This window comes from Dromiciops gliroides, chromosome 1 (genome assembly GCF_019393635.1).
Source record: "Dromiciops gliroides isolate mDroGli1 chromosome 1, mDroGli1.pri, whole genome shotgun sequence".
NCBI lineage: Eukaryota > Metazoa > Chordata > Mammalia > Microbiotheria > Microbiotheriidae > Dromiciops > Dromiciops gliroides.
Genome location: NC_057861.1, coordinates 176,018,857 through 176,036,342, shown reverse-complemented (window position 1 = coordinate 176,036,342; position 17,486 = coordinate 176,018,857).

Below are 17,486 nucleotides of genomic sequence, written 5' to 3'. Positions count from 1 at the left end.
CTAGTTCCCATTTATCTTTTTTATCTTATTTTATTCTCCTTTGTATACTCTTTGTTCCAGTCCAACTCTGCAAGCTATTCCCTATATACGAGGTACTATCTCCTACCTTGATGCCTTTGTACAGGTGGTCCCCCGTATCTGGAATGCACTCCTTTTTTATTTCTACCACATAAAATCCATAGTTTCTTTCGAAGCACAGCTCAGTTTCCACTTCCTACTTGGGTTTTTTTTTTTTTCCTTCTGATCACCTCAGTTGTTATTGCTGTCTCTTATTTGAAAATATTTTATACTTTCTTCTCTGTGAACATATTGTATTATCTCTTTGAATGGAAGCAGTGGCTGTCATTTCTGTCTTTGTATTCCTGGTACCTAATATTGTATATTGCACAAAGTAGATAATAAATGTCTATTGTATTTGTTACATTTTTTGTTCTGCAGCCCCATGTAAGCATCCTTATCCCATTCCCAAGTCAGATCCCCAGATCTTGGCAACAATTCCTCTTTAGGAATTTAGGGGCATCCTGAAGGGTCAGGGGTGATTCTTTTATACCATTGTCTCAAGCACCTCCTTGGGTGCTTGACAACAAGAATATGAGGTGAACATCATTTAGTCGGCCAGCCTTAAGGAATTTTTGTTTGTTTGGTTTTTTTTAATGAGGCAATTGGAGTTAAGTGACTTGCCCAGGGTCACACAGCTAGTAAGTGTTAAGTGTCTGAGGCCGGACTTGAACTCAGGTATTCCTGACTCCAGGGCCAGTGTTCCATCCACTGCACCACCTAGCTGCCCCCTTAAGAAGTTTTTAGAAAGGGATATTTAATAAGACTGTACAATATGAATAGTGGGCACAAAACATCCCCTCAAATCTCTATCCTTCCACAAATATGGGAGAGGAGAAAAGATCTAGCTAAAGTCAAAGTCAAACCCAAACCTTCCTTTTCCCCTCAGGAAGTTTCTTCTCAGGAATACTATGGATAGCCATGCTTGCTCCAATTTCTAGAAATCCATCCATTTTCCACTCTTTTTGTGGGGGGAGGGGAAATGCCTTTATCTTTGTATTCATTGTGACTTTTCGTAGGCCTTACATTGTCTGAAATAGCTAGCCCACATCAATCTTTTATATTTACAACATAGCAGAAAGCAATGGTCTTGACATCAAATTCTACCTCTGATACTTGGTAGTTTCCTATTTGATCTTTTTTTATAACTCAATTTTATTTTTATTTCCTTCCAAATTCCTCTCACCTCTTCCTCCCCTCCCCAGTGAGAAAACAAGAAAAACAAAACCTATTACAAATATGTATAGTCAAGGAAAACAACTTCTGATATTAGCCATGCCTGCCTACCTCCCCTTTCCCCTAATAATATTCTTCAATCTGCACTCTGAGTTCATCACTTTTCTATCTAGAAACGGATAGCAACTTTCATCACAAATCCTCTGGAATTGTGGTTGGTTCTTGTTTTGATCAGAGCTCCTAAGTCTTTCAAAGTTGCTTGTCTTGACTGCTCCTGTGTAACTTATATGGAATTGCTTGAGTTCTTGGGTGGGGGGAGTGGGGAGGGAGGGAGAAAGATAATTTGGAACACAAAGTTTTAAAAAATTGATGTCAAAATTTGTTTTTACATGTAATTTGGGAAAATAAAAATTCTCAATAAATAAAAAGTCGCTTGTCTTTAAAATATTTTGTTACTATTCTTCTCACTTCACTTTGTCAGTTCATATAAGTTTTCTCAAGTTTGTATAAAACCTTCTCCATCTTTTCTTATGGCACAATAGTATTATGTCACCTTCATATACTATAACTTACTCATTCAGTCATTCCCCATTTGATGGGCACCTTTTCTTCCACTCTCTTCAAGATTTAAAGACAATCCCTGAGTCATGAGCAAGTTTCCATGGCCTGTTGGAATATAATTCTTGTGCATCATTCCAGTTTAGAGGCCTTTTTTTTTTTTTTTAGTGAGGCAATTGGGGTTAAGTGACTTGCCCAGGGTCACACAGCTAGTAAGTGTTAAGTGTCTGAGGCTGGATTTGAACTCAGGTACTCCTGACTCCAGGGCTGGTGCTCTATCCACTGAGCCACCTAGCTGCCCCTTAGAGGCCTTTTAGCATTGGCTCTGAGGCCTATGTATGTTTGATTGATTGAAACAAGTTCTCATCTAATGAAGGTATACGGTCTTTATTAGTCCCACCATTCATCACCTTAACTTCTACACACATGCTGAAGGAAGACGGAGGATTTGACTACATCTACTACAAATTTCTGTTAACCTCCAACTGGGCCCTCACTGCTGTTAGGCAATCTTGCCATACCTCCCTTTTCAATTCACTATCCCACTCTCCACAGTGGCTCTTCCAAACCTTTATATCCCTTCTCAAAGCTCCCACTGTCCTCCCTCCCTCCCACCGTTTCAGCTGAGAACCTTTCCTCATATTTTACAGAAAAAGAATTGAGGTCATTTTGTCATGAGCTCTCTCTTCTTCCCTCTTCCTCATCCCCTATCATTCGGTCACCTTCTGCCACTATATTCTCCTTCATTCCAGTCTCACATGATGAAGTAACCTTACCCCTTCCCAAGGCTAACCCCTCCTTCACTTCTGTCTCACATAATGAAGTGACTTTACCTTTTACCAAGGCTAACTCCTCTATTTGTTCAAGTGATCTCATTCCATCTCATCTACTCCAACAGATTCCCCACTCTGTCACCCCCAGGCTTTCAATTGTTTTCAATCTCTCCCTGTCTACTGTCCCATTTCTTACTGCTTACAAACATGCCCATGTTTTCCTCATCTGGAAAAAAATAAAACCCAAATTTGCCTGATCCTTCCATCCCTGCTAACTTTTGCCCCATATCTCTTCTGTCCTCTGTAGCTGAATTCCAAAAGACCATGTACAATAGATGCCTCCTTTTCTTTCCTCTCACTCCCTTCTTTTTTTTTTTCCATTCAGAATAGAATTTTATTTTCCAAAATATATGTAAAAACAAATTTTAACATCAATTAAAAAAAAAATTGTTCCAACTTCTCTTCCTCCTCTATTCCCACCCCCACCCACTAGAACTCAAGCATTTCAAAATAAATTATACATGAGTAGTCATGGAAAACATTCCCACATTAGCTAGGTTGTGAGGAAAAAACAGTCAAAAAAACTCCCAAAACTTCAGACTGAGGAATTGTCAAAGAGAAAAAACATTTTTTTAAAAAATGTGTTTCCAGGGGCAGCTAGGTGGCACAGCGGACAGAGCACCGGCCCTGGAACCAGGAGCACCCGAGTCCAAATCCGGCCCCACACACCCAACACCCACCAGCCACATGACCCCGGGCAAGCCACCCAACCCCAATTGCCTCACCAAAAAAGAAAAAAAAAAGAGAAAAGAAAAAAAATGTGTTTCCAACTATTTCAGATACTATCACTTCTTTCTCTGTAGATGGGTTGCCATTTTCATAGTCCTTCAGGGTTATATTGGACCATTGCCTTGCTGAAAATAACCACATGCTTCCCAGCAGATCATTTTACACTATTGCTGTTATTTTGTATACAGTGCATTTCACTCTGCTTCAGTTCATGTAGGTCTTTCTAGGTTTTTCTAATAGTATCCTGTTCATCATACCCTAAATAATGTACCTTAAACTTGACAAAGAATTTTCTTCGTATTAGCCCAGCAAAGTCATCATAACTATTTCCCTCCATCCTATTCCCTTCCCATGATATTTACTCTATTTTCCGTCTTCTTTTAAACTATTCCTCCTCAAAAGTATTTTACTTCTGACTGTCCCCTCCCCTACTCTACACTCCCTTTTTTTCCACCCTTCCTTCCTTATCCTCTTCCCCTCATACTTTCCTGTAAGGTTAAATAGATTACTCCTCCCAACTGGGTGTGAATGTTATTCCCTCCATGAGCCAACTCTGATGAGTTTAAGGTCTTTGAGCTAATTCTATGTTCCAAATTTTCTTCCTCCCTCTCTCCTCAACCCTCCCTATGAAATCAAGCAATTCAATATTTCATACTTGTGCCGTTATGCAGAACGTCTTCACCTTCCTTGAAAGTATTTTGCTTTTTACTACTCTCTCCTAGAATCTGCCCTTCCCTCCTTCCCCTCCCCCTCCCCCTTATCTCCCTCCCCTCCATCAGGGCAAAATATATTACTATACCCACTTGAGTATGTATGTTAGTCCTTCTTTGAGTCAATTCTGATGATATTAAGGTTCAATCACTCCCCAATTCCTTCCCCCTCTTCCCCTCCCCTCCATAAGCTTTTTTCTTGTTTCCTTCATATGAATAACCTCTCCCCAGACCATCTCTCCCCTTCCCCCTCCCCCAGTCTATTTCTCCTACACCTCAACCCTATTTTAAGGATGTCATTATGGGTTAGTTAGGTGGCACAGTGGACAATGCACCAGCCCTGGACCCAGGAGGCCCCAAGCCCAAATCCGGCCCCATACATAAGACACCCCACAAAGAACAAAACATAACTTCCCTTCATATTCAGTTCAGACCTGTGTCCTCTGTATTATCTTCCCATATAGGAATGTTAACAGTTTGATCTTTTAATATCCCTCATGAAGTCTTTTTCCTGTTTATCTTTTTATGCTTCTCCAGGGTGTTGTATTTGAAAGTCAAATTTTCTATTCAGTTCAGGTCTTTTCATAACAAATGCCTGAAAGTCTTCTTTCTCCTTGAAGTTCCATGTTTGCCTCTGAAAGAGGATGCTTAGTTTTGCTGGGTACGTGATTTTTGGCTGTAGTCCCAGTTCCTTTGCCCTCTGGAATATCATATTCCATGCCCTCCGGTCCTTTAATGTAGAAGCTGCTAGATCTTGCTTTATCCTTATTGGAGCTCCACAGTATTTAAATTCCTTTTTTCTAGCTGCTTGCAATATTTTCTCCTTGACCTGGGAGTTCTGGAATTTGGCTATAATATTCCTGGAGGTTTTCCTTTTGGGATCTCTTTCAGGAGGTGATCGGTGGATTTTTTCAATTTCTATTTTAGCTTCTGCTTCAAGAATATCAGGGCAATTTTCCCTCACAATCTCTTGGAGGATGGTGTCTAAACTCTTGTTTTGGTCATGGTTTTCAGGTAGTCCAATGATTTTCAAATTATCTCTCCTAGATTTATTTTCTAGGTCAGCTGTTTTTCCAAGGAGATATTTCACATTGCCTTCTATTTTTTCATTCAATTGGATTTGCTTTACTGTGTCTTGGTTTCTCATAAGCTCACTAGCTTCCATTTGTTCAATCCTAATTCTTAGGCAATTATTTTCAGCAGACAGTTTTTTAATCTCCTTTTCCATTTGGCTTTTCAAACTGTTGACTTTTTTCTCATGACTCTCCTGCATTGCTCTCATTTCTCTTTCCATTCCTTCCTCTCTTTCTCTACATCTTCGTTCTATCTCTCCTACTTTCTCTTCAAAGTCCCTTTTGAGAGCTTCCATGGCCTGAGACCAGTTCATATTTTTCTTGGAAGCTTTGGATGTTGGAGCTTTGACCCTATTATTATCTTCTTCTTCTGAGGATGTATTGTGGTCTACCTTTCCCCCAAAGAAGTTTTCGATGGTCTTCTGCTTTCTCTGCCTACTCATCCTGGCTTACTGTTTCTTGGCTTTTTACTCCTTAAAGTGTACCGCTGCTTCCCGGACACACCGTTCCTGCTACAGCGTGGCCCAGGGGGTGATTGGGCTTCTTCTCAGCCTGCCTGGCTTGTGAGTAATCACAGCTGCTTTCTCTTTGACCCGGAAACAGAAGTCTGATTGAACTCTGATTCTCTATGGTCGGAAGCTTGGCGTGCTTTTACCCCTCCCCCACTGGGCCACCACCACTCGATTGAGCCCACTGGTTCAGACCCACGGCGCTTTGCCCCAACTCCAGCAGATACTGCCTCCACTTCACCCCGGCCTACCTCCGAACCCCCTCACCAGTCCGTAATCGGAGCCTCAGAAGCTGCTGGTGCAGAAGACTCTGACATGCGCTGGAAGCAGTGTCCCTGGCTGGGTCCGGACCGCGCGCTGAGCTGTTCAGCCTGATCAGTAGGTGATCAGAATCGCCCTCTTTTGCGGAGAAACAGTCTCACTCTGTTCTTATGTGCATTAGGCTGTTCTGGGTTTTGATTTTTACCGCATTATTTGGGCGTGAATGGACGGGTTTATCTGGAGCTTGTGGGAGTCACAGCCTCTCCTCTGCCATCTTGGCTCCGCTCCCCCTCACTCCCTTCTTAACCCCTTATAGTTCGGCTTCTGACTTTATCATTCCATCAAAACTGCTCTCTCCAAAGTTATTAAAGATCTCTTAGTTGCCCGATCCAATGGCCTTTTCTCAATCCTCATTTTCCTTGACCTCTCCACAGCCTTTGATACTCTCTTCTCTCTAGGTTTTCAGGACATCCCTCTCTCCTGGTTCTCCCCCTACCTATCTGACTGCTCCTTCTCCATCTCCTTTGCTGGATCCTCCTCCTGATCATGCCCTTTAACTGTAGGTGTCCCTCAGGGTTGTGTCCTACATCCTCTTTTCTTCTGCCTCTATATTATTTCATTTGATGATCTTAGCTCCCATGGATTTAATGATTCTCAGATCTACCTTTCTGGCCTCAATCTCTCTGCTAACCTCCAAACTCACATCTCCAACTTCCTTTCAGAAATTTCAAATTGCACATCTGGTAGACATCTTAAACTCACTATGTCCCAAATGGAATTCATTATCTTTTCCTCTAAGTCATTATCTTCTCTTCCCCCTCCCGACAGTGCCTACCCTTCCAATTATTGTAGAGGGTAATTTCACCCTCCTTGTCTTTCAAGATTACAACCTTGGACTCCTACTGGCTTCCTTACTCTCAGCCCCTAAGCTGACAAGGCCTGTTGAAAAGGCCTGTCAATTTCACCTTTGCAACATCTCTCCACTAAGGCCCCTTCTGATGCTGCCAACACTCTGCAAGTCCTCATCACCTGGATGATTGCAATAACTTGCTAATGAGTCAGCCTTCTTCAAGTCTCTCCCTACTCCAATTCATCTTCCATTCAGCCACTATGGTGATTTTTTTTTCTAAAGTACAGATCTGATTTTGCCATGGACACCCCCACCCTCACCTCAGATTCAGTAAACTTCATTGACTCTCTATTCCCTTCAGGGTCAAATACAAAATGCAGTTTGGCATTCAGAGCCCTTCAAAACCTAATCCCTCCTACCTTTTCAGTCCTCTTACACCTTAATTCCTGACACATATTCTTCAGTTCAGTAACACTGGACTCTGGTCTGTTCTACAGATAAGACACTCCATCTCCCCTTTCCCAGAATTTCTCTAGTTGTTCCCCAGGCCTGGAATGATTTCTCTCCCTCCCTTGGACTACTTACATCCCTGGCTTCCTTTAAGCCCCAATTAATATCTCACCTTCTACAAGAAGCCTTCCCCAACCCCTCTTAATTCTAGAGTCTTTCTTCTGTTATTTCCTATTTATCCTGTATATAGCTTGCTTTGTAGTCTTCCTAATCAGACTGTAAAGAACTTGGGGGCAGGGACTGTCTTTTACCTGTTTTTGTATCCCCAGTCCTTAACACAGTGCCTGGCACAAAGTAGGCATTTAATAAATGTTTACTGATTCATTGATTGAAATGACCCTCCCTTTTCTAATTACATGTCTGTGTGAGGCCAGGTTTTCTTTGTATATTTCAACCAAAACAACATATCACAAGAGATTGAATGCAGAAGTACATGTGAGAATCCAGCTGTTGTCTATTAAGCCAGACAGTGACAAAAATATATAAAAAGCCACACTTTTCACTAAATTGTTGTATGTTTTGGAAAATATAGTGTTTTTTTCATAAAAATATGTTATTTACGTTAACAGGCAATAATAGGTATATTATTATGTTTAAATAAATTAACAAATATTTTTAAATTTTGGCAGTTTTAATTTCTAATATGGTAAATAGTGACAGATATAACCCATATGTACAAAAACTCTTTAAGAGTGTAAAAGAGTCCTGAGACTAAAAAGTTTGAGAACTATTGCCATATACCAATGTTTAAAATGTTGTAATAACCAATCGTTCAATGTTAATCTTTGTTTATTCCTATCTAAATGAATTCAGGATATAAAATATGCTATTATGTATCAGATAAGTTATGAACTGATCATTTTGTGCAAGAAAGCAGTCTTTGCTTTACAAAAAAATATCATGACTTGAATCCTTTAAATAGCAAGTCTCTCCTTTTATGCTTTTTAAATTCCTTTCTGTCCTAAATCCATTTCAAGTATATTATCAGTCTTAGGGAACTCATGATTTTATGCACATTTTGTATGAGCTCTTCCAACAGCATACTCAGTCACATTCATACACAGGACTCCAGATGATTATTTCAAGGACTTTTGATGATGTAGCCTATTTTTAATGAAGAAAATTTTTTTTAACTATTGTTTAATGTTTAAACGAGTCCTTCTATCTTTTTTTTTTTTTTTTGGTGAGGCAATTGGGGTTAAGTGACTTTCCCAGGGTCACACAGCTACTAAGTGTCAAGTGTCTGAGGCTGGATTTGAACTCAGGTCCTCCTGAATCCAGGGCCAGTACTCTATCCACTGCACCACCTAGCTTCCCCAATGAAAAAAATTTTTAATGAAATTTAATAAATTTTAATGAAAAAAGACAACCCCCCCATCCAATATCTTACATTTGTTTAGTAATTTAACATTAACTTACTATTTCTTCCAAAGAAACTTTTATTGACTTTATAAAAAATTTATTACCGACTATCAGAATTGGAAAGGACTTCAGACACCATCTTGCCCAACTTATATCTGAATAAGAAAAGCCTCTACAAGATACCTAACAAGTGGTCACTCAGCCTCTACTAATAAGAAAGGAGCCCATTATCTCGAGAGACAGACCATTTCACTTTTGTATAGTTCTAATTGTGGTAGATATTCTCCAAATTGGGGTAGCTAGGTGGAAAAGTGGATAGAAAGCTGGGCCTGGAGTCAGAAAAACTCTTCTTGAGTTCAAATCTGGCCTCAGACACTGACCCTGGGCAAGTCACTTAACCTGTGTTTGCTTCCGTTTCCTCATCTGTAAAATGAGCTGGAGGAAAACCACCCCAATATCCTTGCTAAGAAAACCTCAAGAGTTGGACACTATTGAAAAATGATTGAACAACAACAGATTCTCTACTTTAAACTAGTTTTACAGTGGCATTAGCTCCTTCTGGTGGCTTCATGGTTGGGCTATTTCTGATGACACATGTCTTGGACCTTTGCTGATGGGTATTTGGGACCAGAAGCTCTTGGTTGGCACTATGGTTTCGAAGATAGTGGCAGGGAGGAGAGAGGGATTGGACTATGCCAAAACGGATTGGCCACTGAGTAGGAAAAGCCACTCATTCAGTAGGCTTAAAAAGGAGAAACAGCTTTCACTCCCTCTTCTCATCTGTTAAATATGTCATTAGACTTCCAGTGAGGGAGAGAGAAGGCTTTTGCCTTCAAAAGCAATAGCAATTACCTAACTGCCAAAACATGATAGTAAAAGCATATGATGGCCTAGATAAGGAGAGTGAACATCAACTCTCTGGATGTTTCCTTTACTTTGTATTTCTTTTCTTAAACATAAGTGGGGGGCAGCTAGGTGGCACAGTGGATAAAGCACTGGCCCTTGATTCAGGAAGATCTGAGTTCAAATCCAGCCTCAAACACTTGACACTTACTAGCTGTGTGACCCTGGGCAAGTCACTTAATCCTCATCACCCTGCAAAAACAAACAAACAAACAAACAAAACCATAAGTGACCAGACAGATCCTGAGATGGCTATTTCTAGTGTTGGAAACAACCTTATTTTTTTTTTTTTTACTGAACATGGATGACCAAAGATCCTGAGATGTGTACTGCTAGCCTTTGGCAATATTGTCTTTACACTTAAATTTAACTCTGCAACTTTTTGGAAGTTCTCCCCTGCAAAAGAAAGAATCCTCTAGTTTTTTGGACTTCTATGAGATATAAGGGTTCTTTCTGACAGGATTATAACTTTCCTCTTGACATGCCCATTCTTTTGCCTAATACTCTCCCACCTCCAGTTTTTTTTTTATCTTTTTTATTTTGTCATGCTGGATGTCCAAAGCCCAGTTTCTCCCTATCTCTGAAATACCTCAGCTATAGCTGCATAAGAACTCATTCCTTCCCACAAAATATGTGAACCTTTCCTGGGGCATCAAGTTGGCCTAGTTCAAGAAGTGATAAAAGACTAGACAATTATCCACCAAAGAAGGCAGAGTGGTAAGAGGATGGTGTGTCCTTATTGTGCCACTCATAGAACTGTGATGGATTCACTTTCTTCCTTCTACTCTGGCCTTAAAATCATCACGTTTAGGATTCCCCCCCTAGGCATTTCTTTCATTACTTATTGCTAAGATCCCTGGGTATCTCAAGTTAGGCATCAAGTCCTTCCTTGTGTGAATAACGATGCCTTTGTAATAATTAAGACCCCTTGTATTTAGCATCATTGGCCAATCTGTCTCTTTTGTGAAAACCTTTAACTTCCCAAACAGCTTCAATGAAATTGGATAAACTTACTTTGAGTGTTTTTAGTTTTGCCCTGTGGAGCCAAGAAGAACAAGTTAAATCCCTCTTTAATATGACAATCCTTCAAAAGTTTGAAGATTGCTATCACATTCACCTGGAATCTTATTTTCTATAGTTTAAAATCCCCTGTCCTGGGGGCAGCTAGGTGACGAAATGGATAAAGCACCAACCCTGGATTCAGGAGGACCTGAGTTCAAATCTAGCTTCAGACAATTGACACTTAGTAGGTGTGTGACTTTGGGCAAATAACTTAACCCTTATTCCCCCCCCCCAAAAAAAAAATTCCCCGCCCTTCCCAACTAATCCATGATCTCAAGGCTTTTTGCTATCTTGGTCCCTCTTCTCTGAATGCTCTCTGATTTATATTACTTCTTCTAAAATGTCATGTTTAGAACTAAATTTAATGCTCAAGATGGGGTCCTACTGTGGTAGATTACAACAGGACTATCATTTCTTTATTCCTGGACACAAAATAATTTGAAAATTTAAATAATATTTTTAATATTTAAATGAACATTTTGATTAAATTTAATATTTTTATTTTAAATATTTAACACAATAAAATTAGTGTTTTTAATATTTAAATAATATCTTATTTTTCCCAATTACATGTAAGACACCAAACCTTTCTTAAGGTAGCCTAAGATTACATTAGCTTTTTTGGTTGCCATTATACACTATTGACTCAATGAAATTAAAGATCACTAAAGTTCCTATATCTTTGTCAGATAAACTGACATCTAAGCATACTTCCTCAACCTTATGCTAGTGAAAAAAAGTGTAAGACTTTACAGTTTGGCTTATTAAAATTCACTATATTCACTTTGAGAGGCAGTGTAGTGTAATGGTTAGCCTAGCCTCAGAAGCAGGAAGACTTGAGTTCCAGTTCTACCTCTCACACTAAGCTCTCAGTGTTTTAGGGCACTTCTCTAAGACTGACTTTAAGCTGTTAGAAGGGTTCAGATTTGTACTGGAAGAGGGTATTTTTTCACCTAAGAGTTTTTTTATAACCAATGAAATTGCAGTTTCTATCCGTTATTAGATCTAGCCCATTAGATCTAGCTAATTTGTTTAGGACTTTTAGGATGCTGTCTTTACCATGCAACTTGTTGGTTTATCCCTCCTATCTTTCTATCATCTTCAAATTTGTATGTATGCGGGCAGCTAGGTGGCACAGTGGATAAAGCACAGGCCCTGGATTCAAGAGGATCTGAGTTCAAATCCGGTCCCAGACACTTGACACTTAGTAGCTGTGTGACCCTGGGCAAGTCACTTAACCCCAATTGCCTCACCCCCCCCCCCAAAAAAAAAAAGTATATGTATGCTATCTATTCCCAATCTAAGTCTTACGTTAGAATTTTAAATCAGAGTGAGCACAATTCCCTTGGGGCACTTTATTACAAGACTCTTTCCAAGTTGACATCAAACTATCCATTTGTTCTGTTCCAAACCCATCTAATCTTACTATCACCTAGTCCACATTTCTGTAACTTTTCTACTAGAGGAGTGTGAGGAGCTTTATCAAATTCTTTGCTCAAGTTGAAGTAAACTAAATCTACACTAATCCTGTCAAACAAGGAGATCTGGTTAGTCTGGAAGAACTAGTTTTTGATGAAAGTATGCTGGCTCTTTGTGATCACTGCTACCTCTTCTAGGTGTTCATTAATCATCCCTTTCAGAGTATGGAAGTAGCTGGATGGCTCAGTAGATGGAGTGCAAGGCCTGGAGGTAGAAAGATCTGAGTTCAAATTCAGCCTCAGACACTTACTAGCTATGCAACACTGAACAAGTCAATTAACCTCTGTTTGCCTTAATCTACTGGAGAAGGAAATGGCAAGCCACTCCAGACCTTTGTCAAGAAAACCCCATGGATAGTATGGTCCATGGGGTCATGAAGAGTCAGACACGACTTCAGAATATATTCTAGAATTTTGCCAGGAATTGAAGTCAAATTTACTGGTCTATGGTATTTAGATTCTATTCTCTTCATTATTTTAAAAATCAAGAAAACATTTGCCCGTCTCCAGGCCTACCATACCTTTTTCATTCTCTATGATCTTTCAAAGATCCCTGAAAATCCCTCAGCAGTCACATCTGATGATTCTTTCTGGACCCTGGCCTGTAGTTTGTTGGGTGTAGTGATGAACTTAATGGGGCTTAATAAGGGCTGCTTAATGCTTTTTTTTTTGCGGGGCAACACGGGTTTCATGAGTTGCCCAGGGTCACACAGCTAGTAAGTGTCAAGTGTCTGAGGCCGGATTTGAACTCAGGTTCTCCTGAATCCAGGGCCGGTGTTACATCCACTGCACCACCTAGCTGCCCCACTGCCTAGTGCTTTTTAAATATAATCTTTCTATTTATCTTGGGTTCCAACTTTCTGTAGTGCCAATTGATTAGGGGAGTCCTTGTTCAATTTGATGTCAACCTGATGAAGTTATAGGGCATGAATTTTTGGGATCTTCCTGTGGAATATGGGCATGCCCACTGGTGCCTTATTTAGAGGACACAGACAACTTTCCTGACTAGGGCTGCCTTGAAAATAATTGGATGGATGGGATTCATGAGGACAGACTTTGTTGGAGGAGTCGCCCTTTATCCATCTTCTAAGAAAGTGAGCTAAAAAACTAGATTGGCATTTTGAGGACCCTCTTTTTGCTTCTCTGTTTGTACTTTGCTTCCAGAGATTTGTAGAGCTGATCAGAAGTGTAAAGAGATTCTCCCTTTCTTTCCTTTGGAGGCAACTAATCACAACTTATTTGTAGAAGCACATGACACATCTGCTTGTATGTAGCCTGAGAGGAGAGAGCCGGAGAAGGAGGAAGCATGGTGGAGTAGAAATGGCTGGATTTGAAATCACATGACTTGGGTTCAAATACCTGTTAAAACAGTTAAGTGCCAGTTCTTCATCTAAAAATTGCAAGGGTTGGACTGGATGACCTCCAAGTTCCCTTCCAGCTCTGAGACTCGAATTTTGTGAGGCAGTTGGGGGCACAGATTCTAGCAGAAGCTCTTGGCAAAAGCAGGCACGTATATGTCCACACACACAGCCTGAAAAGGATCACAGGGTCATAGACTTAGAATTGGGAAGTACTTCAGAGGTTATTTAGTCCTAGTACCTTATTTTTTACAGATGAAGAAACAGGTATTTAAGGAATGTGTGTACTTATATGTATACACACATATACATACACACATATAAAATACACACATATTTGTATTTCTATCTGTATGGGTACATATCTTTAGATAGACAGAAAGAATTGAGATTTTCCTGGAGTAATTCCTAGTGGGGATGACCATCTAGAGAGGGTAATTGACCTTCAAAGAGGTCAGTCTCTGGGATCAAACCTGGTCAATGTGAGCCCAGAGTATTCTGTGGTCTCCTGGGCCATAGGTTATAAGTTTATTAGCCATTTTTATTCTGTCCTTTCAGTTCCAAAGAGTATTCTCCTTGGCAGAAGAAACAAGCAACGTAAGAGCTGATTAGCTCTGCTTCCTCTCCATCATCAATTGTCATTGTCTGATCTCCCCAACAAGAGAGCCTGTCTCTTCTTTGATCCTCCTCTATTCTTTAAAATAGCTTTTAAAAAAAATTCCTTCTTATCTTTAGCTTTCTTCCACACCTTCAGCTCATTCAGAGCTTTCATGTGCTTACCACTTTTTTTTTTTAAAGCTCTGTGGCATACATTAGAATTTATCCTTTTTCACCTGTACTTGCTTTTTGTCTGTTAAAGTCTAAGGAAGAGGGAGGCCATTAGTGAAAGGAAGAGTTTTGTATGCATCTAAATATTTAGAGCAGTTCTTTTTGTAATAGCAAAGGACTGGTAACAAAGTGGATGCCCAATGATTGGGGAATGGCTAGACATTATATAATATATATTACATGATTAAAATAGAGAAGCATGGAAAAACATATGGACTGATGTGAAGTAAAATAACCAGAACCAGGAAAACATTATATACAACTACAGTGATGTAAATGGAAAAAAACAACCACAAAATAATCAAAGCTCAATATTGTACAGAGTACAGAGTACAAGTTTGGCTCTAAAGAAGAAAAGACATCTTTGCAGATGTTGGACTGCATGCATATAAAACACTACATATAACGTCAGATTTTTGGGGGGAGGATGTGTTAATTAGTTTTGCTGATTTGCTCTCCCCCATTCATCTTTTAATGTTTAAAATTAATTTTTTAATGCAAAAGTCACTTTTCCTCCTTTCCACTTTCACCCCTTCCCTATAACCTGATTACAAAAAATGTATAGTTAAACAAAACAAATTCCTACAATGAAAAAAAAATGTCTCAGTACTCTGAGTCTATTGCCTATTTATTAGGAGGTGGGTAGCAGGTTTCATTGTGAGTTCTCTGGAATTGTGGTTGGTCATTGCATTGATCAGAGTTCCTAATTATTTGTTGTTGTTATTGTTATAAGGGATGTGTCCCTGGGAGAAGAAAGAGGAATATAAAGAGAAATCTATACAATGTAAAAACAAAAGATATAAGTAAAAATTTATTTAAAAACAACAACAAAATCTAAGGTAGTTGTCAGGGCTTTAGCCCTACTATTACAATGCCTATGTATATCCACATTGGTGTCTTTAGACAATTCCCTCTTTTTCTCCTCTTTGAATATTCTTGAGAGCTTCCTATTCGTTTCCAGGTTGACTTTCTTTCTTTCTTTCTTTTTCTTTTTTTTTGCAGGGCAATGAGGGTTAAGTGATTTGCCCAGGGTCACACAGCTAGTCAGTGTCAATGTCTGAAGCTGAATTTGAACTCAGGTCCTCCTGAATCCAGGGCTGGTGCTCTATCCACTGCACCATCTAGCTGCCCCCCAGGTTGACTTTCTTTATAGATTTTAGTCCATGAGAGCCTATTTATCCTTACTCTTACTCTGAAACCTTTAAAAAATTTAAGACCTACATCAGACTTTTTGTGGTCTTTCTGTCTTGTTTTACAAAGTGTAAAATTGTTTTTTTATTTCCAAACTTTCCATCATTTTTTACCAATACAATGAAACTGTTAAAATATAAGAACTAAACAATACAAACTTCAAAGTAACCAGTTTGGGATAATTTGATATTTTTATCATAGAGCAACTGGGTATCTGGATTACTGTCTAATAGCAACTTTACTGGATTATATAGTATTTTTTTGGGAGGGGACTGGGCAATGAGGGTTAAATTACTTGCCCAGGGTCACACAGCTTGTGTCAAGTGTCTGAGACAGGAAGGACTTGAACACAGGTCCTCCTGAATCCAGGGCCGGTGCTTTATCCACTGTGCCACCTAGCTGCCCCCATTATATAGTATTTTAAATTAAACTTTACCATACAGTTCTAGGCAGAAATCCAGGGCCTGTAATTAAACCAATACACTCTACTGTTTCCCTAGGGGTAGAAAAAGATTATTTTCCCAAATGTTAACAAGCTTATTTGACTAAACAAATGATAAGTTTAACATTTTAAAAAACAATCCCAATATTTAGTATTTAATTTACAGTCTACTTATAAATTTTAAAAGAAAACAAAATAATACTTGGAACAAAGAAGGATGCTAAAAACATGGAGTACCAGACAACCTAAAGTCAGCTTTGTGCCACTGGGCAAAATGTGCCAATCTACTGAATCAGGTACTAGATTGGGAGTCACAAAATTTGTTTCTTGTTCCCAGCTGCACTGACTTGTTTTTAATTTGAACAAGGTATATTCCACTTCTGTGTTATTCATTTACAAAATGATCATATTTTTCTTTTTGACAAAGGGAGATGCTGTAAGGAATGAGTCTATAAAGTGCTTTGATGTTTGAGGAAGAAAGGTTCTTCCAAAGGCATATTTTTATAAGCTTGCACTCATACGATTTATGTTCCTCTTTGTGGAAGACATTTCAATCTTTAGGATTGCTAACTTAATACTCCTCTACTATAATCCATTTACAAATTTCCATAAAAGCAATTCATATAGGAATCTCTACTTTTAAAAAATACAAGTGTGATACTTGTTTGGACTTAAGAACCTAAGTTTCTAGTTAATAGTTTTATGGGTTGGTTGGTTTTGGTCCCGACCTGTGATTGCTTCAGTGGGGAATTCCCCTTCTGCATTCTCCCTGCACGCATGCAAATCGAAAGACAGTTAATCTCATGGTGTCCCAGGAAACTCTCCAAAGCAATTTAAGGCTTTGGAGAGTTTCCTGGGGCACCATGAGATTAACTGTCTTTCGAAGTCTTACAGCAGGAAGGGAACACCGAGGCCCAAGAAGGGTGGGTGATTTGCCAGAGGTTGGTAAGGTAGTAAATAAATGCCAAAGGAAGAACATGAATACTACACACACGGGGCAGTACTCGAACTCAGGACTTAATGACTTCCCTAAGTATTCGTGGTATGAAAAATGTAAAGTTTATATGTACTGGGAGAGGGGCATCGTAGGATTTTAGAGTTGAAAGGAACCTTGGAGGTCATCGAATACAATTCACTCATTTTACAGATAAGGAAGACTGAGCAGAAGGCACATGCAATGCTTGAGGGACAAGTTCTAAGCAAAGTCCAAAGAAAAACTTTGGGGTTTTTCCCCCTTTGCATTATAGGAATTCTAAACTTTTGGAGCTATTCACCAAGTTTACAATCCTGAAGAAGTTTAAATAGGGCGGGGGCGGGGGGGAGGGGAGGAGGAGAGGGACTAAGTTCCAATAGTCTTGAGCCGGTACCACTCTTGAAGATGTGGCTGCGGAGCACTTAGTTCTGGGCCGTGGGTGCTTAGTGATGTATGGGGGGGGGGGGCGGGTGGTGTGTGCAAGAAAAGATGCTGCACCGACACCAGCACTCGATTACTCTCGCCTAAGCAAGAGGCTGCTGCTGCAGTTGCAGCCGCCGCCGCTGGTGGAGGGAGGAGGGGCGACAATAACAAAAAGAAGTAAAAGTAGGGGGGGGGGAGGG